The sequence below is a fragment of the Diabrotica virgifera genome, chromosome 3 (genome assembly GCF_917563875.1).
Source record: "Diabrotica virgifera virgifera chromosome 3, PGI_DIABVI_V3a".
NCBI classification, from domain to species: Eukaryota; Metazoa; Arthropoda; class Insecta; order Coleoptera; family Chrysomelidae; genus Diabrotica; species Diabrotica virgifera.
The window spans coordinates 149,375,544-149,400,173 of NC_065445.1; positions in this window are offsets into that span (position 1 = coordinate 149,375,544).

The following is a 24,630-nucleotide window of genomic DNA, read 5'->3' on the forward strand; positions in this document are numbered from 1 at the left end:
TTTTTCTGTTGTACCCTTCACATATGGCAGAATGGTTTTGCCGATCGGTTTTTCGTCTTCTGTTGGGTCCTTCATTCTTCTTCGAGCATTTTGAGCTTTTTCGATGGTGTATGTTGAGAAGCCGTTTTCTCTTAACGCTGTTTTCACATTGTGTCTGTCAGTCTTTCGGATCTTGTAATCAAGGTCTTGATGACTGAATGTAATTGTGCAGGATGGTAAAAATCGGTAGCCGGACTTCCGGGTTGTCGGTGTTTCACTGTAGTTTTAAATTCAATATACAGGGTGATTGATTAGTGTGATAAAGCTCAGTAGATCCGCTATAGTAATAGATAGCAATAAAAGTTAATAACAAAAATTGTAGCCAACTTTGAACGTCACCTTACAAAATTAGTTACAATGTTACAGGGTGTTCGATAACATAGTGGCAGACCAAACAGGCTTTTTTAAATGGAACACCCTATATTTTATTTTATATTCGAAATCCTCTTAACTTCCTCATCACAAAAATATAAAGGTTTGTTATGTTATATAGGGCTTTTACAAAGTTATAACCAATTTTCTATGAAAATCGTAACAAGTTCAGCTCTCTCTATAAATAAAAATAAGCACAACAGCAATGGTTTATTGGTGCCATAATTTTTTGTTGATTGTAAACATTTTTAAGAATTGTTGATATTGCTAATTTTCTTTATATTGAATTCAAAGTGAGTCAAAACGCAAGTACATTCTTTTCTCAGAAATTTTAAATACCACACCCTGTATTTGATATCACTATCGAAAATTACCATTACCCTACTTTAATTTTTGTATAATATTCCCCATCTCTAAATTTGTTAGTTTTCGAGATATTTTCATTTTTCAGAGCAAGTTATTAATTAGGGTGTTCTATTTAAAATTTCTGAGAAAAAAATGTAGGTACCTACTTGCGTTTTGACTCACCTTGTATTTGATATAAAGAAAATTAGCATTATCAACAATTTTTATAAATTTTGACAATCAACAAAAAAATATGACACCAATAAACCATTGCTGTTGAACTTATTTTTATTTATGTATACAGGGAGCTGAACTTATTACGATTTTCATAGAACATTGGTTATAACTTTGTCAATACCCTGAATAACATAACAAACCTTTATATTTTTGTGATGGAGAAGTTAAGAAGATTTCGGATGTAAAATAAAATATAGGACATTAAAAAAAAAACAAAAGTTTGGTCTGCCACTATGTTATCGAACACCCTGTAACATTCTAACTAATTTTGTAATGTGAAGCTCAAAGTTGGCTACAATTTTTGTTATTAACTTTTATTGCTGTCTAGTACTATTAGTCCAGAAAGCCACTGCGCATCCGCTAGGAAAAATATTCTGATTCGGATTTTTTGCACAATCTTACTCAAAAAGGACTCCTTTTAACAAATTTGCATGTTGCCAGGATCAAAAGGTGGTCAAAAATTTTTTAAACGTTTTTTTTTTTGTTTTTTCCTAAAATTATTTTTTTTGCATGGAAAAAGTTTTTTTAGGTTTTTTGGGTCATTCCAAACAGAAAAGGTCTTTAGTAGTGACTTTTCTCTAAAAATGATAGTTTTTGACATATAAGCGATTAAAAATTGAAAAATTGCGAAATCGGCCATTTTTAACCCTCAAAAACTATGTGAAAAACTGAAAATTTGAATGTTACCAAGGTAGGTAGATATTCTTTAAACATCGATTGATGAAATCCCGAAGAGTTTTTTGCAATACAATATTCAAAACTCCTTTGTTTTTTAATTGCTAATCAAGCGTGCGCGACACTATTTTCCACCGTTGCATGTGTATTGTGTATACAGTATGGTGCAAATGAAAGGAATAAATTCGTTTTTTCGTAAACCAGCGATGTTTATTTACATAATTATTTATACAGGGTGTCCAAAAAAAGTTTTTAATTAAATTATTTGAAAAAAAAAGAAGAATGTATGTAATTTATTTAATTCAAAATACATTTTACTGTTACCCGAAAACTAAAAAATGTTTATTTCACAAATAAACATTGCTTTTCGATTAAATTCAGTGTTCAAGCCAGCTGCCGCCAGCCACCTGCCTCTTGGAAGTTTGAACATTTAATTTAAGCGAAAAGCAATGTTTATTTGTGAAATTAACTTTGTTTTCTGATATTTTAAAGCAGTAAAATGTATTTTGAATTAAATAAATTACATACATTCTTCTTTTTTTGTCAAATAATTTAATTTAATAAAATGTTTTTGGACACCCTGTATAAATAATTATGTAAATGTTTATATTACTGAATAGAGAATTGAAGAACCTTTCAAATGAGCTAGCTCACGACCCCTATTCTCATTTAAAAAATCATCGATTACGTCATCACGTCCAGATGGATGACGTCACTAGTATACCACATATGCCACAATATCATAACTTAAAAATAAAAATCGACTTGTTTCGGGATTTTTCCTTAAAGTCGCCGGTTTACGAAAAAGCGAATTTATTCCTTTCATTTGCACCATACTGTACAGTCGGAAAAATCAAAGAATACCTACCCATGAACGACCACATCAATCAGTTACTTTGTATTTGCTGTCTTTTTCTATAACAAACGTTTGTTATTTATAGAAAAAGGCAGCAAATACAAAATAAGTGATTGATGTGATCGCTCATGGGTATTCTTTCATTTTTCCGACTGTATACACATGCAACGGTGGAAAATAGTGTCGCGCACGCTTGATTAGCAATTAAAAAACAAAAGAGTTTTGAATATTGTATTGCAAAAAACTCTTCGGGATTTCATCACTCGATGTTTAAAGAATATCTACCTGCCTTGGCAACATTCAAATTTTCAGTTTTTCACATAGTTTTTGAGGGTTAAAAATGGCCGATTTGGCAGTCACTAAAGACCTTTTCTGTTTGGAATGACCCAAAAAACCTAAAAAAACTTTTTTCCATGCAAAAAAAATAATTTTAGAAAAAAAAACAAAAAAAACGTTAAAAAAGTTTTTGACCACCTATTGGTCCTGGCAACATGCAAATTTGTTAAAAGGAGTCCTTTTTGAGTAAGATTGTGCAAAAAATCCGAATCAGAATATTTTTTCTAGCGGATGCGCAGTGGCTTTCTGGACTATATAGCGGATCTACTGATCAATCACCCTGATTTTGTATTTACCTGTACAGGTGTGCTAAGCAGTAATGAACGGAACCTGTATCAGCAGCCAGATGGCCGGTACGGTGTTCGAGGAAGCATAAGGAACAATATACTAAAGAATCAGCTGTCTTAAAATACTTTCTCGAAAACGTTGCCAGCTCTTAGACCATAAGGGGTATTTCTGAGGGATATTTTTATCAACCTCGCTAAATTGTATTACTTGTGTCCTCAGATGTTTGTCCATATTGTGATATATCTGAAAATATGCACTTTTAATAAATGCATAATATGCACTTGGTATGCATTTTGCATATTTCCCGAGCTCTAGTCATAGCAATATCGTGGCTGAAAAATCAGACAGATCATAAAGACAGTCGATCGGGATCGGAAGGTCGTTCACATTCAGAACAGTGGTTTATAAAATTATTTGCACCAATGTAATTGTTTTGCAAACATTCATCGCAATTGATGAAAAAGAAAACAAATATCAAATTATGTTAATAACATTAAAAGCGTCGGCCAATTTAGATTCTGTGTTGCAAAATGACTGGAATTTTTATTATTTAATAACTGCGTGACAGTTTCTCGATAACACCTATCGGCGGAGAGATTCTATATAAAGGTTGTCCCGGAAAATAGTGCGTTCCTTAAAGGTATAGGTAGAGGGCACCATGTAAAGCAAAAAACTCTTAAAACATTTTTTTCTAAATGCAATCGTTTGACCAAAAAATTAAAATACATATTTTGGTATGCAAATTAAAATCTGGCAACTCTGCGAGGTACGAAAATTTAAACGTAGACTTCTTTTTAGTAAACATACAACAGACAGTTTGGAAGAAATGTTTAGTCTCAATGCCGAAAATGTTTTCGAATCGTGAGTTCATTACCTATTATGTTGATTAGTTAAAGCAGATCACTAAATGGCGAGGCTTACTATAATTTCTTTCAAAATGTTTTGCCGTTATTTCTCGTCGTATGAGTGAATGTGTTCGTGAAATAATTATTTTCAAGTAAGTACAACTTAATTATTTTAGTTCGCAAGTAAACAAATTACTGACACAGTATCAATCTGGTGTATTTAATTTCCACTGTAAACTATGTAATTAAGTCAAAGTCCTCAGCATTCAATAAATTTAAAGCGTACTAAATACATAACACCTACTCATCATTCTCTTTGCCTTATCCCTATGCGGGGTCGGCTTCCCTAATTGCATTTCTCCACACAATTCTATCTTGCCCTCTACCAACATGTCCTGCCTTATCGTCTCCCCCCAGGTCTTCCTCTCCTACTCCTTCCAGGAATCTGCACTTCGGCTATTCTTCGTATTGGGTGCTTAACGCCTCGACGTTGAACATGACCAAACCATCTTAATCTATGCTCTCTCATTTTGGCATCAATTGGTGCCACACCTAGACTTCCCCTAATATACTCATTTCTAGTTTTATCCTTCTTTGTCACTCCACTCATCCATCTAAGCATTCTCATTTCCGCCACATGCATTCGTTGTTCCTCTTTCTTCTTCACTGCCCAACATTCAGTTCCGTACATCATAGCCGGTCTTATGGCTGTTTTATAGAATTTTCCCTTCAGCTTCATTGGAATTTTTCTATCACACAACACACCACTCACTTCTTTCCACTTCATCCATCCAGCCCTAAACTGCATGTTTTTGTCCAACATTTAAACATTCCAAATACTCTGTTTTTGTCCTACTAAGTTTTAAACTTTTTTCCTCCAGAGCTTGCCTCCACTGTTCCAGTTTTTGTTCTAAGTCTCTTTCACTATTTCCTACTAACACGACATGATCAGCATACATTAAGCACCATGGAATATTACCCTGTAGTTTCGCTGTTATCTGGTCCAAAACTGATGAGAATAAATACGGACTAAGCACAGAGCCTTGGTGCAATCCTACTTTCACATGAAATTTATCAGTCTCTCCCACACCTGTCCTAACACTAGTCGTTACTCCCTCATACATATCCCTCACAATCTTTACATATTCACCAGGGACTCCTTTCTTATTGAGTGCCCACCACAGAATCTCTCGAGGAACTCTATCATATACTTTCTCAAGATCAATGAATACCATATAAGCGTTTGTTTCTTTACTCCTGTATTTTTCCATCAACTGCCTTATAATGAAAATTGCATCTGTTGTTGATCTGCCCTGCATAAAGCCAAATTGATTCTCGGATATTTCGGTCTCTTCACGTATCCGTCTATCAATTAAGGCCGCGTCCCACCATCAAACAATTTGATCAAACTGGTTTGAGCAAACTGAAAGTGACAGTTAGTGACGTCACATCCTGAGTGTTCATTGTGGATAATAATGAAAAATTTTAATTTTAAATAAAGTACAAACAAGTTTGAAACAATTCTGTCAGACCATGGAGTTTAGGGTGTCTACATAGTAAAATTTACGTGAACCTTATCCTCCATGCTATGGCATGCTGGACGAGCCATACAGTCTGTAGTCAACACCCCGAAGTATGAGCGGGAACACAAAGCGTACCAATACTCATACGCTTATGAAACGCACCTGGCGGATCATAAGGGCCTTCACATTTTACTCTTCTTCAACTTGTCTTGAGCGAAATGTCTTTAATCTTTTCTATCAGCCTCTCTTGGCTAACTCTTGTTTTTTTCCGACCCCGAATGGCGATTAGGTTTCCGAAGGCAGACGGGTCACTATATTTCTTTCTACTACAGATTCTTCCCATATACACCTTTTTCCCTCCCCATCTTACCCAACAAAATATGGAGAAAACCAGATGCAAAAAATCCGTAAGTTAAGGTGGAAGCTATCGTGCTAAAAACTGAATGGTCGCACGTCACGCGGCCGCTAACGATGCTCTTGGGACACCGGGCGAAATCCCATTGAAAATTAGCCTTGTTCCTGTACGCGGGGCTCTACAGGAATCGACAACGATCCCCAGCTACTCGTGGGAATAAATATGAATACTCACCAACATGCAAGGCAAGCACGGTGTTTAAATGCCACAAACCCGACCAGTGTAAACCAACCCTATTCAAAGTGCGTCAAAAATATAAACCTCAACATCGCCACATATAATGCTCGGTCGCTCTCTACCGAAGAAAGGTTCGAAGAAATGGAGGAAGAACTTTCAAAAGTGAATTGGGATATTGTGGGTATCAGCGAAGTTAGAAAAAAAGGAGAGAATCTTATCTCACTCCCATCAGGCCATCTGTGGTACTACAAAGGAGAAGAGGAATCGACAGTCGGAGGAGTCGGCTTCTTTGTTCACAAAAGAATTGCGAACAGAATTGTGTCAATAAACCAAATATCAACAAGGGTGGTCTACTTAAACATCAAAATGAGCACCAGATATATCCTAAAGTTCATTCAAGTATACGCACCTACTACAGGCCATTCAGATGAAGAAGTCCAAATATTCTACGACCAAATATCCTGTGCAATCAAGGAAAATCCTGGCCACTTCTTAATAATAGGCGGTGATTTCAACGCCAAAATAGGTACCAAGGAAGACCCCTCTGAAATAATATTGGGAAATTTTGGAAGCGAAGGCAGAAATGATAGAGGCAAACAACTGTTAACTTTTCTTTTGGAAAACAATATCTATCAAATGAACAGCTTCTTTAAAAAGAAAAAACACAGAAGATGGACCTGGGAAAGTCCAGATGGAAAAACAAGGAACGAAATCGACTATTTCTTAACAAATAAAAAAGAATTATTTAAAGACGTAAATGTGTTAAACCAGTTCAGCACAAGCAGTGATCACAGGTTAGTAAGAGCTAAAATAACGATATCGATCGAAAAGGAAAGACTCAAAATGATAAATAAGAAACACACAAAGAAATGGGTAAAACCAACTAATATTCAGGAGTTCGAAAAATATATTAATGATACATTGAAAGATACAACAACAACAGACATTAATATACTGAACAAGCAAATAATCACCACAATACAACAGGCTCAAACTAAATACTGTCCAACAAACCAAAAAGATGAAAAACTAAGTCAACCTACTAAAACCCTTATAGAACTAAGACGACAGATGAAAGGAGATACAAGTTCCAGCAAAGAAGCGCTAAATCAAATAAATAAGACTATCACAAAGTCAATAAGAAAAGACATAAGAAACTACAATGTAGAAAAAACAAAACAAGCAATAGAGCAAAATAAGAACATGAAAGTTTTGAAGAACGTAAGCGTACAAAAAGGAAAAATAGAAATCAACAAACTAAGAAACAGAACTGGAAAAGAAACTACAAACAGAGATGAAATATTAACAATAGTCGAAGAGTTCTACACAGAGTTATACAAATCAAGAAAAAAAGATGACAATGCGCAACCTCCAATTACAGTAAAAACTGGGGTATTAAATCAAGGATCGGATTTAATGCCCGATATAACAAAATCAGAAATCAAAGAGGCTCTGAAGAAAATGAAAAATAATCGAACCCCAGGTGAAGATGGAATAGTATCAGAAGCACTAAAAATTGGAGGAAATATACTACTTGAAAAAATTAAACAACTTTTCAATATCTGCCTTCACAACGCCATTATTCCAACAGACTGGAACAACGCTACTATGATTCTATTACACAAAGCAGGAGACAAAGCCAATTTAGAGAATTACAGACCGATTAGTCTCCTCAGCCATTTATATAAGTTATTTACGCGAATAATAGTTAAGAGAATGGATAGAAAGTTAGAGACTTATCAACCAAGAGAACAGGCAGGATTCCGAAAAAATTACGGAACAAATGACCATCTACAAAGTATAAAAACCCTGATAGAGAAAGTAGTGGAATACAATAAACCCCTAGTTCTACTTTTTATCGATTTTCATAAAGCCTTTGACACAGTTGAACTTAGCAAAATATTACAGGCGCTTAAAGAATGCAGGCTAGATTATAGGTATACAAAATTATTACACAAAATATACTTACAGGCAACAACCACTGTCAAATTACATACTAACAGTAATCGCATAAAAATAGAACGGGGGGTTAGACAAGGAGACCCAATGTCACCTAAACTTTTTAATACGGTCTTAGAACATGCTTTCAAGAGTTTGGATTGGATGACAAAGGGAATAAAAATAGATGGAGAATACCTAAACAACTTACGTTTCGCCGATGATATAGTCATAGTAGCTGAGGATCTAGGTATGGCAAGAGAGATGGTACAAGAACTCGTTGTAGCTACAGAAAATGTAGGTTTAAATATAAACATCTCGAAAACAAAAATAATGACAAATTTGGTACCCAACCAGAACATCAGTATTGGTGGGAAGGAAATAGAACTCGTAGATAGATATAAATACCTGGGACATGAAATTACGATTGGCAGGGATAACCAGACTCATGAGCTGAAGAGAAGAATCGGTCTTGGGTGGGCAGCATTTGGAAAACTGAGAGAAACTTTTAAAAGTGAGTTACCCACATGTCTAAAGAGAAAGGTATTCGATCAGTGCGTCCTCCCAGTCTTGACGTACGGATCAGAAACACTTACCTTAACTAAAGCCTCGGCTACCAAACTAAGAGTCACGCAGAGAAGAATGGAGCGGTCAATGTTAGGAATAACTCTGCAAGACAAAATCAGAAACGAAGAAATCAGGAGAAGAACAAAGGTGACTGACGTCATCGAGAGGATAGCCAGGTTGAAGTGGAGATGGGCAGGACACGTAGCCAGAATGACAGATGGGCGATGGACGAAGAGGTTATTGGAATGGAGGCCAAGAGAAGACAAGAGAAGCGTCGGTCGACCGCCTACAAGATGGACTGACGACTTAAGAAAGGTAAATAAAAACTGGATGAGGGCGGCGCAGGATAGATGGGGTTGGAAACGAGGGGAGGAGGCCTATGTTCAGCAGTGGACTTTTGAGGCTGGATGATGACAAACAAGTTAGACAACTCAATACAAAAAATTTGATCAAACTAGACTGATAGTGAGAGCACAGATTTTTAGAATTTCAAAAAAACTGCAATTGTGACGTGACTTTGACGTACTTCCGGAGTTTGCTCAAACTGTTTAATCAAATTATTTGATGGTGAGACGCGGCCTTTTACTCTTTTCCATATTTTTATGGTGTGGCTAAGTAGTTTTATAGCCCTGTACTTTGTAAATTGTTGTATATCTCCCTTGTTTTTGTAAACAGGTACCAGTATACTGCTTCTCCACTCGTCTGGCATTTGTCCAACTTCCATAATTTTATTAAATAGACCTGCTAGCCACCTTGTTCCTGTCTCTCCCAATGCTCTCCAGACTTCCCCAGGAATATCATCTGGTCCTACCGCTTTTCCTTTCTTTATTTTTTGAAGCCCTTGAGCCACTTCCTTGTTTGTTATTTTGGTGACCATTGCTGCTACTGTCTCTGTTGACTCTACAGGCTGTTTGTCAAATTCTTCATTTAATAAGCTGTCAAAGTACTTTCTCCATCTCTTTTTGACATCTCTTTCGTGAACTAGTATTTTATTATTTTCATCTCGGATACATCTAATCTGATTAAAATCTTTTGCTTTCTTTGCTCTCTGTTTGGCTATTGTAATGTATCCAGCTATCTGACTATCAATCCGAGGTGCGCGCGCACCGAAGAATTATTACACTCATGCGCGAACTACTTTCATATTAGCATTAATTCTCGCATATATTTGTTTACATGTAATTAGTTATATTTACGTAATATGTACCTACGCTTAAATAAACGGGTAGTAATTCCAAATTACTGTTTTATTAATTAGATATTATGTCAACCCAGACTCGTACTTTAAACTGGCGACGAAGATAAATGGGATTTAAGTGCTTTGTTCTTTGTTCATCCCGGAGATAAATAATAAGACAAGGTTAGTAACGATGGCAGCTTACGGACACATAGAAAATTTCAATATTAGTGAGCCAAAAAATTGGTACTCCTACGTTGAACGAATGGATTTCTTCTTCACGGCCAATAATATTACGGACCCAGAGAAGAACAGAGCCACATTTCTGAGTCTGTATGAGGCAAGTACTTATGAAATTATAAGGCCTTTGGTTGAACCAGCAAAAGTTAGTGATTCGAGCTACGAGCAGATCACTGCCGAGTTGAAAAAAATTTTGCGCCAAAAGCGTCTGAAATTGTCTGCAGGTTCAAATTTTATAGGCGAAATCAGCAAACGGGTGAAACAATTTCTGTGTATCTAAAAGAATTGCGAAAATTGGCAGAACCATGTGGTTTCGGAAATGGCCTGGACGCAATGCTACGAGATAGATTCGTCTGTGGCTTATTGGATGACACCTTACAGCAAAAGTTGCTCGCCACAGAAAAATTAAAACTTAAAGACGCACAAGACATGTGCCTGGCACACGAAGTGGCTGTTCAAAGTTTGCAGGTGTTACGAGAGAGTGAGCTGAACACAGAGGTGAACGCAGTAGGTTTTCGTAGAAATCAGCCAGGACAATCAAAACAAAAATCAGCTGATCGCGAACGGAAAAGTGTTTTCGGTGCGGAAAGGAACATTCTCCTGAACATTGTGAACACATTAAATCAACCTATACATATTGCAGGAAAGTTGGACACAGTGAAATAGCTTGTTTTGGTAAAAAGAAAGACCAAAATCAAAGACGCAAAGTGCATCAGACTACCGAGGAATCAAAAAAAATACCGAGCCGGTTTCGGGAAATACTCAACGTGTTTGTTATCTAAGAAGCGACCATAATTTTTCGTTATTTAACGTGACGTCTGATAGCATTACCGGTAAATATTTAGTAGACGTGCTACTCAATGACAAAAATGTGAAAATGGAGGTTGATTCGGGCGCAAGTTTCTCAGTGATTAGCAAATCGACCTACCATAAAATATTTAGTGAAAATCGACCTAAATTAAATCAATCCAGTGTTATTCTACGCGATTATCAAAATACAGTGATACCCATACTGGGTGAGTGTCTAGTGGAGGTAAAAAGGGGTCAACGATCAGCCAAGCTTCCCCTTATAGTCACGGAAGGAAACCGCGCCAGTCTTCTGGATAGAAACTGGTTTGAGAGGTTAGGATTAACCATAGCAGGGGTAAGTCAGATTTATTCCATAATTAATGATCCTAAAGAATACCCAGATGTATTTAACACGGATTTGGGATCTTACGGGGGACCCCCAGTAAGTTTTTCGTTAGACAAAAATGTAAGGCGAATTATGCTTAAAGCGCGTAAGGTTCCTTTTGCACTAAAAGACACGATTGAAGCTAAATTGAACAGGCTTATAGCGTAGGGTGTTTTAGAGCCGATTACACACCCAAAATGGTGCACCCCAATTGTGACCGTTTGCAAAGAAAACGAAGAGGTTCGGATCTGCGACGATTACAAATCTACATTGAACTTAGTGCTAAATCCAGAACCTTATTCAGTGCCAGCGGTACAGAATATCTTATCCACTCTCGCGGGCGGTAAAGTGTTTGCAAAACTAGACATGGTGCAAGCTTATCTACAGTTAAGTGTCAACCGCGAAGCTGCGGAGGCACAAACAATTATTACGCATAAGGGAGCTTTTAAATGCAATCGTTTACAGTTCGGTATATCCGTGGCTCCACAAATTTTTCAAAAATTCATAGACACTAGATTAACGGGTATTTCGGGTGTACTACCGTATTACGATGACATTTTAATAGTAGGTAGCTCAGAAATAGACTTAGACTCAAAAGTGCGCGGAGTATTATCGCGTTTCCAGGAAGACGGGCGCAAGGAAAAGTGCGTTTTTCGAACAAAGACAATAGAGTTTCTCGGGTTTCAAATTAGTGAAGACGGTTTACGTCCCACTAAAGACAAAATCGCGGCCATCACCAATGCGCCTGCTCCGACTAATAAAACCGAATTAAAAGCTTTTCTTGGACTTTTAAATTTTTATCATGCTTTCCTAAAAGACAAGGCAACTATTGCAAATCCGTTACATGCACTGCTCCGAAAGGACGTTCCTTGGCAGTGGCGTTTCAAAGAACAAAAAGCTTTTGAATTATTAAAAGACATTTTGGCAAAAGAACCGGTGTTAAAACATTACAGTGAACGGAAGGATTTATTTTTGACGTGTGATGCTAGCCCTTACGGGGTAGGTTGTGTGCTTAGCCAGCGCGATGATGAGAGACGCGAATATCCAGTGGCGTACCATAGTCGTACTCTATCATCTGCGGAACTAAACTTCGCCCAAATCGACAAAGAAGCACTGGCCATAATATCGGGCGTTAAAAATTCCATGAATATGTATATGGCAGGAGAATAAGCATAAAAACGGACCATAAACCATTGCTGGGTAATTTTAATCCAAAAAAAGGTGTTCCAGAGATACCGTCACCCAGAATGCTTAGATGGGCTCTTATGTTATCTGCGTATGATTACGAATTATGCTACATACCGGGTGCAAAAATTCAAAATGCAGATGCTCTGAGCAGGTTGCCACAAAAGATAAATGCGCCAGAACCGCCAAACTCAGATGACGTTTTGATGCTCGAGAACATCCCAGAAAAACTAATCTGTGCCAAAGACATCGCTAGTGAAACTAGATTGTAGATTGCAAAAGGGGTCGATTGGCCCAGTTGACCTTACTACACTGCGACCTATAAGATCTTTTGTGTATACCCTACATCTATATTTTAGTCCACAAGGTCTAGGCTTCTAAGAAAGTCCATTATCCGTTTTGGAGCTAGGTTTGTAATCTGATCAGGATCAAGGAATACCTGTTCCAGATATTTATGGCGTTGCCGAACAATTACTCTGCAATTGCAGATAATATGTTCTGACGTCTCATCTGCCTCATCGCAGAATCTACATGTCCCACTGTCCAGTATGCCCATTTTACAGAGATGATATCTGAGTGAGCAGTGTCCAGTGAGAATTCCTGTGATTACTCTGAGATCAGATTTCTGAAGCTCTAAGAGTAATTTCGCGTACCGGGCAGAGGGTCGTAATAACCTTTTTGCCTGTCTTTGGCCTGGAACATTTTTCCAGTAGGCTGCACTGAGTTCCTTTTCATATTTTCGAACTTCTTCCATTATGCGGCTTTTTGGTATGCCACAAAATGGTTCAGGTCCGATGAAAGGAGTACAAGCTCCTTCCTTTGCGAGACTATCGGCAATCTCATTTCCGACAATTCCTTTATGCCCTGGCACCCATAGCAACGTTAGTTTGTTGCGACTTGCCAGTTGTTTAAGGGATTGTTTGCAATTCCAGGCTATTTTTGACTCGTAAGTTGTGGACTTCAGAGCCTTCAAAGCAGCCTGACTATCAGATGCAATAAATATTCTTGCTGAGTTGAGGCCTTTCCTTAGGCACTCTTGAGCACAGAACTCTGTTGCTAATAGTTCTGCTTGAAATATTGTTGGAGCATTTCCAAGGGCTGCGGATATCCTAATATTAGGACCTGTGATCCCTATTCCTACTCCTTCGTTTGTTTTTGACCCATCAGTATAGTAAGTGAAGGCACCTTTTGTGATTTGAGCGATTTCGTTTTCTGTCAACTCGCGGTCGTTAATAATAACATCTAACGCGAGTTCGAAATCTTGTTTTGCAGGCATTACGTCTGTAGGCATCTTCATGATTTGGGTTGTTCCAGCCCTTAATACCTCAAGATGTCCCGTTAAGTCACCGGGTTTTAGAGATTTATTCTGTGTCAGCCTATAGGCATTTTCTAGAGCGATCCTCTGTACATGTAAATGTAGTGGAGGAAGGTCTAGCATTGCCTCTAAGGCTGCGGTAGGACACGATCTCATTGCACCCGTGGTCCCAATACAGGCAAGTCGTTGCACTTTTTGCAACTCGTTTATTGCCTTTTGCTGCTTTGTTTTGGTCCACCAAACCATCGCAGCATAAGTGATAATGGGTCTGACAACCGTTAAATATGACCAGTAGATCATTTTTGGCTTCAGACCCCAGGTTTTCCCAAAAAGCCTACGGCACATCCAGAAAGCCCTTGTTGCTTTTGTGGTAATATGAGTGAGGTGTGCATTCCACGTAAGTCTCCTATCAAGGATGACTCCTAGGTACTTAACCTCTTCTGAGAAAGAAAGGGTTATTCCATTCATGATCGGAGGCTGTAATGTTAGTTTCCTCCTGTTAATGAACGGAATAAGTGTCGTTTTGTTGGGATTGACTGATAGCCCTTCCCTCGAACACCAAGTGGTTATAACGTTTAAGGCCTGCTGCATGCGTTCGGCAATAATACCGTCATGTTTGCCTCTAACCACTATAACTAGATCGTCAGCATAGCCCAGAGCACGAAATCCTGCTCTTTTGAGCTTTGTTAGGAGGTCGTCAACCACTAGCGACCACAGTAGAGGTGATAAGACTCCTCCTTGAGGACAACCTTTTACTGCTTTTATAGTAGTTGATTTGCCTCCTAGGTAGGTAATAATTTTCCTAGTGTTTAGCATGGATTGAATCCATTTAGTTATGGAAGGTTGGATACCTTTTGCTGTTGCGGCGGCGCTGATTGATTCATATGAGGTGTTGTCAAACGCACCCTCTATGTCTATGAATGCACATAGCGCCACTTCCTTTGATCCTATTGCCTTTTCTATGTCTTTTACGAGACAGTGCAAGGCATCCACGGTGGATTTGCCTGATTGGTAGGCAAATTGTTCTTTGTGAAGCGGTATATTTGTTAAATATTCGCTTCTTATATATGTATCAAGTATTTTTTCCATACTTTTAAGTAGAAAGGAGGTAAGGCTTATGGGTCTATATGACTTCGGCTCCTCTGGAGGGCGTTTACCACTCTTAGGAATGAAGCATACCCTAACCTCTCTCCACCCTTTTGGAATGTAGCCCAAGATGAAGCTCATCTTGAATATTTTGACTAGATGAGGAGTTAATGTATCAACGCCCTGTTGTAGCAGGGCTAGAAAGATACCATCCTCTCCAGGAGATTTGTAGGGCTTAAAGCTATTTATTGCCCATTTAATTCTATTTTTGGTGAAGATTTTTCCCGCTAGGCTTTTTGCAGCTCTTGATGTTCTGTAATTAGATTCATCAAGATTAACCCTTGGGTCATCTTCAATGAGTGTTGACCCAGGAAAGTGAGATTGTAATAAGCAACTCATGCTTTCCTCTATGGTTTCAGTAAACTCTCCGTTTGGCTTTTTTAGAAGTCCAATACCGTTTGAGTGGTCCTTTGAGATTACTTTCTGGAGGCGTACTGCTGCCGCTGGGGCTAATTCAGTTATCCCCTCGCAGAATTGCCTCCATGTTCTTCTCTTAGACCTTCTAAGTTCTTTATTGTATTCTGTTAGAGCCTTTTTGTAGTCATCCCAGTTACCTATACTTTTGGCTCTATTAAAAGCTTTACGAGTTTGAGCTTTTAACTTACTGAGTTCCCTGTTCCACTATGGCACATCTCTTTTGACGGCTTTGGTCTTGATGGGACAGGCCCCCTTAAGCAGCTAATTATCGTACGATTTAGCCATTGTGAGGTACCTTCCAGTTCCTCTATGGTTTCAATCGAATAAGTTACGCCTTCAACTCTGACCTTAGGGTGTCCTTATATGCACACCAGTCAGTATGTTTCGGTATTCGACAGGACTGTATCTGTTCCCGCTCAGCCTCGACATCGAACCTTATGGTTCTATGATCCGACATCGATACCTCATCGGAGACATGCCAGTTCTGTATTAGATTTGTAGCAGAGCAACTAGTTAAGGTGATGTCAAGCACCTCTTTCCTATTTGCAGTGATAAAAGTTGGTTTGTTACCTCTATTGATAATGTCTATATTGGAGTTAGCCAAATATTCTAAAAGGTACTCCCCACGTTTGTTCGTGTTTGTGCTGCCCCATACTATGCTGTGGGAGTTCGCATCACATCCAAGGATAAGTTGTCTGTTCTTTTTGTTGCACCAACTGATGAGGCCTTTCACTTCCTCTGGCGGAGGTTGGTCTTCATCACCCGGGAAATAGGCAGAGGCAATTATAATTTGCCTTTTGCCCCTTTCCGTGGCGAGCTCCACTTCAGCTGTTGCTAAGTCTCTTGTGATAAACTCCGGAACAGAAATTAATTTTAGTTTTTTAGAGATGAGCAAAGCTGCTCTTGGCAAGTCATGCATTTGTGAATAAATCAACTTACATGTATTATTTGGAAGTCCTTTGATAAGTCCTTTGTCAGCCCAGGGCTCTTGAATGAGCCCGATGTCAGTTAAGTTTCTGCTAAAACTCCTGTTAAGCACACTAGTTGCGGCTTTTGCGTGATGGAGATTTAACTGCAGAAACCTAATATTTTTGTTGGAAGCCATTTTACTGGCTTTTGGGACCTTTATCTGATCCCTTTTTGAACTTCGCAGGGCCCTTTTCCTGGGCCCCCTTTTTTGTGGCCATTTTTGCTGCTTCACTAGTTGAAGCAGCTTCTGGCTCACTTAGTGAAACTAAGAAAGACCCAGTGTTATCTAAAGTTTTGCAGTGGGCATGGAAAGGCTGGCCTGAGGAGAAAATTAAATTTTCAGACGAATATACTCCTTATCTACAACGTAAACACGAAATTAGCTGTTATCAAGACTACCTGTAATGGGGTACAAGGGTAATAGTTCCACTTGGAGGGAGGAAAACAATACTGAATTTGCTACACTCAGCACACCTTGGAATCGTAAAAATGAAGTCACTGGCACGCTCATATGTTTGGTGGCCAAATCTCGACAAGCAAATTGAACACCTAGTAAATACATGCAGTGAGTGTCAGGAGTCTAGAAATATGCCAAAAAAGGCTCCAATTCATCCTTAGGAGTGGGCCAGAGCTCCATGGACAAGGATATACCTCGATTTTGCCGGTCCATTTCAAGGGAAAATGTTTCTGATAATCATAGACTCATATTCAAAGTGGTTGGAAGTAAAAATCGTTCCAAATACCTCTAGTACTGTGACCATGGACATTTTACGCGGTTTATTTGCCACTCATGGCATCCCAGATGTTGTCGTATCGGATAACGGAACTAGTTGGCCGAGTTCCAAGATTTTTTAGAGAAAAACCTTATTAGACAAGCATTGATTGCACCGTACCATCCAAGTAGTAATGGGCAAGCGGAACGCATGGTACAAAACGTAAAAAATGCACTTAAGAAAATGACAGATAGTAATGAACAAACCAACATACAAGTAGCATTGCACAAATATCTCCTTACTCAGCACATTACACCCCATTGTGCGACAGGGAGATGCCCATCCGAAATATTAATAGGGCGGAAGTTAGGCTCACTTTTTGATCGTCTACAGCCCGATTTTAGGAAAGAGATGCTATCCAAAAAAGAGATCAAATATCCTAAGAAAGCAGTGCCCAGAGTTTTTCACGAAAACGAGACTATTTGCAAGGTCATTTACTCCTGGTCAAAAGTGGCTTCCTTCCAAAATAATTGAAACCACCGGACCATTAAGCTACAAAGTTCAAACACCTGACGGTAAAATTTTACGTTGTCATTCTGACCAAATAAGAACTCATGTATGTGACCAGGAAACCACAGACGAAGTTACACCGTCAACCTCGATGGAAACGGGAATAATCGAAACTCCGCAATAGCTTTTCCCGCATCCTAACGATTTGGTAGATCCAGAACCAGAACTTGGAGAGCAGGTCTCTGAAGTCAAGAAGCCACCCGCTCGAATAAGAAAACCTCCAAAGTATTTGGAGGACTATGATGAGTAAATTCATCTAGGAGGGAGGAGTGTAATGTATCCAGCTCTCCGACTATCAATCCGAGGTGCGCGCGTTACACTCATGCGCGAACTACTTTCATATTAGCATTCATCCTCGCATATATTTGTTTACATGTAATTAGTTATATTTACGTAATATGTACCTACGCTTAAATAAACGGGTAGTAATTCCAAATTACTGTTGTATTAATTAGATATTATGTCAACCCAGACTTGTACTTTAAAGTTATTTTATATATCTTCGTTTGGCCTTCCCTGGTATCAAGTTGATCGTATAGGTTTGAATACTGCTTCTGCTTTTGCTACTGCTACTTTCGCTTTTTCTTTCGCCACCATATAGTTTTGAAGATCTGCGTCTGGTTCCTTGCCACTTTTTATATCATTTTCTCTTCTCTTTTATTTTTCCTTGTACTTCGTTTGACCACCACCAAGTCTCTTTATCCTCAAACTTTTTTCCTGACGTTTTCCCAAGTATTTCAATAGCAGCCTCTCTAATACTACTGGCAATTTTTCTCCAAATTGTATTAGGGCTTCCTTTCATGTTCCAACATATTTTTTCTACTATTCTTCTCCTGAATAGACCTTCTTTCTCATCTTTTAGCAGCCACCACTTGATTTTTTGTGATTCTCTCGTTTAGTTTCGATTTTTTACTTCGATGTCCAGAACAAGCAGCTTATGTTGTTGGCTTACTGTCACACTAACTATTACCTTGAAGTCCTTGCATTCACGCATGTCTTCTTTACTTATCATGAAGTGGTCTATTTGGGATTGATGTTGTTCACTATTGTAGGTAATAAGTTGAGTTTCTCTCTTTTTAAAGAATGTGTTGACAATCGCCATATCCAATGCTGTTGCTAATTTAAGCATGTCATCTCCAGCTTAATTTCTAGTTCCAAAGCCTAATCCCCCATGTATTGCTTCGTATCCTGCCTTGGCTTGGCCCACATGTGCATTGAAATCACCTCCTATTATAACTTTCTCCTCTGACGGAATATCACTCAGGACGTCTCCTAATTGGTCATAGAAAGCTCTTCTTTCATTCTCACCCAGAGCTGTTTGAGGAGCATACACACACACACACACACACACAACATTCAATACCTCTTTATCAATTACAAATTTCACTGACATCATTCTATTACTCGTTCTTACAACTTACACTACGTTATCTTTCATTTCACTATCAGCAATTATACCAATTCCATTTCTAGTGTTACTACTCCCTGCATACCACAATTTGTAACCTTCACCTAGTTCTTTCGCCCTTGGACCTTTCCACCTAGTTTCTTGAATGCAAGCAATTTGAACTCTCCTTCATTTGAGCGCATCCACTAACTCCAGACTCTTACCTGTAAGACTACCAAGATTCCACGACCCTATCCTGATTTTTCTAACCTGCAATGGTGTTCCCCCTGAGATAGTCCTACATCTCAGGGATGTCCTACATCAGAAATACATAACCCCTGCTAGTTTAAGTTAAAAGATGTGTTTTTATGTTAAAAGATGTATACCTAATTCGTTTAAAATTGTAAAATAGGTATTTCAATACATTTAAAAAAAATTATAGTAAACAAATAACAAAAAAAAAGACAAATAGTAAATACATTAAGTACTATTAGGTTGGATTATTTTAAATACCTGTACTGCAAATCACAAATAAATTCTTACTATCTGATCTGTTATTATTCCGTAGTGCGTACGATCGCGATGTTGCCAGGCAATTTAAATTTCTAAACATTAAAATACAGGTATATGGAAAACAATGTAATCTTTTTTTTGGAAACGGTGAACTTTAGAAAAAAATGGTATAGCACTTTTTTGTTCTAAATTGTGTATTCTATCCATACCTTAAAGGAGCGCACTATTTTCCGGGGCACCCTGTATAGTGATCACTCAGATTTTCCGATTTATTCCTACTTGACCTTATTTAGGCTTGAAATCTTAAGATATACGACACACAAGCAACTACTTTAGATACTTTTATTATCTCAAAAAAAATTTGATGAAAAATGTCCTTTATAAAAGGTATATTTATTTTAAAAACCATAAAAAGGGGGCTACAAATACAACAGAACGTTTTCGCTCTCTAAAACGACCATCATCAGTGTTCTTGCAAGCTTTACATGCTAAGCCACCAAAAATAAATCGGTTAAAACCGTTTAAATATCGACTAAATGTCTCACATTACAATGTTAAATATTAAATCCAAAGGATGGATGAAATCCTTAAAGATTTGCCGTAAGGCATTATACATGACCTTCCACGAAGCACTTAGGTTGTTGAGTAAAAATTATGTGTCTTCAGATTGAGAACGGTGAAAGTTAACAACCCACGTGCTTCGTGGAAGAGCATATAATGCGTTAGGGCAGATCCTTAAGGATTTCATCCATCCTTTGGATTTAATATTTAACATTCTAATGTGAGACATTTAGTCGATATTTAAACGGTTTTAACAGATTTATTTTTGGTGGGCTACTATCTAAAGCTTGTAAGAACACTGATGATGCTCTTTTTAGAGAGGGAAAACGTTCTGTTGTATTTGTAGCCCCTTTTCAGGGTTTTTAAAATAAATATACTACCTACCTTGTATAAAGGAAATTTTTCATAAAATTTTTTTGTAAATAATGATATACAGCCAGCTACAGGAAATTCTTCCTTGTGGATTTTAATTATCTCAGTCTTCTTATTATACAGGGTAGGTTATAACTATGGAAACATAAACTAGGATTAAATTATTTGGACCAAACTGCATCTACCTACTTGATCAAAAAATATACTTTTAGTCCAGAAAGCCACTGCGCATCCGCTAGGAAAAATATTCTAATTCGGATTTTTTGCACAATCTTACTTAAAAAGGTCTCCTTTTAACAAATTTGCATGTTGCCAGGACCAAAAGGGGGTCAAAATTTTTTTAAACGTTTTTTTTTTGTTTTTTTTTCCAAAAATAATTTTTTTTGCATGGAAAAAAGTTTTTTTAGGCTTTTTGGATTATTCCAAACAGAAAAGCGGTCGACATACACGAGTGTGTTATTGTTATTTTGTTATTGTTATTGGAGTGAACGAAACCACCACCGGAAGTTTTGCACCAGCTTTGTTTAATTTATTTTATGTTTTGTTTATCAACGACCCAGTTAAATATTGCAAATTGACCTTGACCATAACTATGGCAAACTACCAATGTGAGAATTGTTTACATGAATTCCCCGAAAATGACAAATATAATAAGCTTCGTTGTTTTGGGGAATGTCAGCGAAATTTCTGCATGCACTGTTCTGGATACAACAAGACCATCACCAAAACTCTCCTGGACCCAAAAAATTCAAATCTAAGATTTTTCTGTAAACTATGTGATTCGCCTAGCCTCAGATATTTAAATGAAAAAATATCAAATCTATCAAAAAATCAGATACCTCATGAGAACTTTAATGCCTTAATTCAACTAACTAAAAAATTGACTGATAATTTGCCCGTTTTCATAGAGACATACGATTTATTAACAAAAAAAGATGGCAAATTGGATTACCTTACAAAAAAAATTGACGAGATCCATAAATTAAATAGCCTGATGAATCCTGAACATCTTTTAAAATCAGTACGGCAAATGCAACAAGATATCTTCAATATATCGTCAGTTTTTTTCGGCTGTTCCGATGATACTATTAAGGTTCAAGTTGAAGACTCAAATTCATCCGAGATAAAATTGGGATTACAAAGGCTATCTGAAAACATCAGCGAAATATCTAATCAGATAAGTAATCTTTCCAGCAAACTACCTGCTATACAAACTGAAAAAGAGGTATCTAAAAAAAATATAGTGTATGTCACTTCAAGCACCCAAACTGAAGGCCCTCAACATTTCCAAACCTGTCCAGAAAGAAAATCAAAAGTTTCAGAAGATAAGTGTCATTTTGTTGTTATCAGTAACTTAACCGCAGCATACACCCCTATACAAATAGTACACTACATTAAAGAGAGGCTAGGTATCAAGGATTATATTAGATGTTACGCTCTCCCTAAAGACGCCAACACAGCAACTGGTTCCTCATTCAAAATAGGCATAAAATCCAAACCATCTTCGACTTATTATTTAATAAAGAAATTTGGCCACCTGGTGTCAACATTAAATGGTCTATAGAATCACCACACTCTGAACCAAAGACTTCATCTGAAGAAAATATGAATCCGAATTACATCAGAAGCCAGGTTAGCTTGGAAAACCCAATTACCATTCCAAGCAACAACAAAAATGAAGTTGAAGACACCAATATATTTACAGACAAGCAGGCCATCACAATTTGCAAATCTCAAGAGCCTTTCCGTTCCCATATCAATTTTGTTAAGAAAGATACTTTGGAACCATCCATAAATTTGGATCCTTTAACACCACCAAGAGTTAGACTAACTAATAACTCGAACAGTCGATATCTTCTTGCAAGATTAAGGGAGCCGGACATCTTAAAGGCAATTAAACTACATCTTGCTTTTCTTCACGATCAGCCTGCTTCTGTATTTTACGACGGATATACCAACACCAGCGTGAAACTCTTTTTGGCTTCCGAAGGACTACCTACTAAGACTGAAGAACTACGAAAAGTTCTTCTAGAATTTAACCATGCCTATGGAATTGGTCCAGCTGAAGTGGAAGCTGATCTTGCCGCTTATAGGTCCTATCTCACTTCGGAAAGAATTATACACCTACAAAAGTCAAGGGAATGTCACCGAAGTTATTATTCCACTGGCTCTCCAAAGCGAAATTTTTAAACAACACGACGTGTTCTAAGGGACTAGAAACCTCAAATTATTTTAGTGATGACAACTTTGGCATGGTTCTGATTAATATTCGTTCTATAAGAAATAAAACTGATGAATTATTTTTGTTTCTGGAGGAATTAGGATTTCCTCCGATAGTTGCGGTTACAGAGCACTGGCTTGAAGTTAACGAGCCTTTTTTTGTAGAAAAATATACCACAATTGCCAGGTATGATCGTCCAAGTTCGGCTCATGGAGGCACCCTGATTCTCTCTAGAAATAATGATTTTTCTCTGGTAACAAAATATGACTTTTTGTTAAGTGAATCCTTCTTTGAGTTTTCCTTAGTTTATAATAAGAATCTTAATCTTTACATTATTTGCATTTATAGATCACCTGATTCTACCGTGGAACTATTTTTTCAGAACCTGCTAAATTTGTTAGATGACCTGCCTCATAAAAGCAGAAAAATTCTATGCGGTGATTTTAACATTAATTATGCTGCTGCTAGTGCTACCCAAGTGTCCCTGGCAAACATATTTGAATCGTATGGTCTCTCAATGCACGTTGATTCTCCTACAAGGATTACAAAAACTACATCTACCATAATCGATTATATTGTCTCAGATTTCTCACCCCTTGATGTCTGCTCTACAGTTATTAATGCGGGACTATCTGATCATGAAGCAGTGTATACGAAGTTTAATATCTTCAGCAAACCCTCCTCAAAAACTCGACGTTTGGGTAGGATTTTTTCCGCCCAGAATTTTCGTAAATTCCAAAATTTATGCTTAACTTCTGAGTGGCAATTTCCTTCTATAGACGTGGACTATAATTTCAGTGTTTTTCTAGATAAGCTTCTCCACATCTTCAATAAGGCATTTCCTTTAATTCCTATTAGGCCAAAACATCGGAAACCTTGGGTTACGAAAGGTATTCGCATATCAGCTAAGAATATGCGTTCACTACTATACATCAAGAAATTTACTACCAATGTTGCTGTCACTGAATATATCATGAAGTACAGGCAACATATCTAAAACTTGTCAGGTCAGCTAAAAAAGCCTATTATCAAAATCGTCTGGGAAGCTCTAAAAGTGTTGCAAAAGAGAATTGGTCTATAATAAACGATCTTCGAAATAAAACTCACACAGCTCAATAATTTTTCCTTCCAAATCCTGAAAGTCTAAACGACTACTTCGTTAATGTGAGTAAAAATATAACATCAACAATTTTGCCGCAACAAGATCCCATTTCCTATCTTCCTAACTCAAAACAGGTCTCGAATTCATTCTTTTTACGACCAGTCGATAACTCTGAACTTATCCAAACAATCAATTGTATCAAAAGCAAATCATCCTGTAGTACTGATGGACTATCTATAAAAAATTTCTCTAATCTCACAGAAAATGTGTTGGAAATCCTCCTCTCACTAATTAATGATTCCTTCGAAAAAGGTAAATTTACAGAGTGCCTAAAGACAGCCATTATTATTCCTCTTCATAAGGGTGGCGAAAAATCTGATGCCTGCAACTATAGACCTATTGCCTTACTACCGGTACTCTCCAAAATTATTGAGAGACTCATTAAAACTCGACTTATGTCCTTTATCGTTGATAACAACATTTTATCACAAAATCAGTTCGGCTTTTTAACAAATAAATGTACCACTGATGCCATGTTTTCTGTACTACATGAGGTTTACCAAGCACTAAACAATAATCTTTATACTGCCACTGTTTTCTGCGACTATGCCAAAGCTTTTGATTGTGTAAATCACGACATCTTGATTACAAAACTAAATTTCTATGGAATTCGAGGTATTTCTTTGAATTGGTTCCAATCCTACTTGAATAATCGGAAACAACTAGTTAGAGCAAATGATACTGACTCTAGTCTCAAAAACATCGTATGTGGAGTACCACAAGGTTCAGTATTGGGTCCTATACTGTTCCTTATCTTTATAAATGACATCACTAATTTAAAAATCAATGGGAAAATTTTTCTTTTTGCTGATGATACCAGTATCACTTGGAGCAACTCAACTATTACATCTCTTCATGAAACTATAACTTCGGATCTACTGACGATAAAGACCTG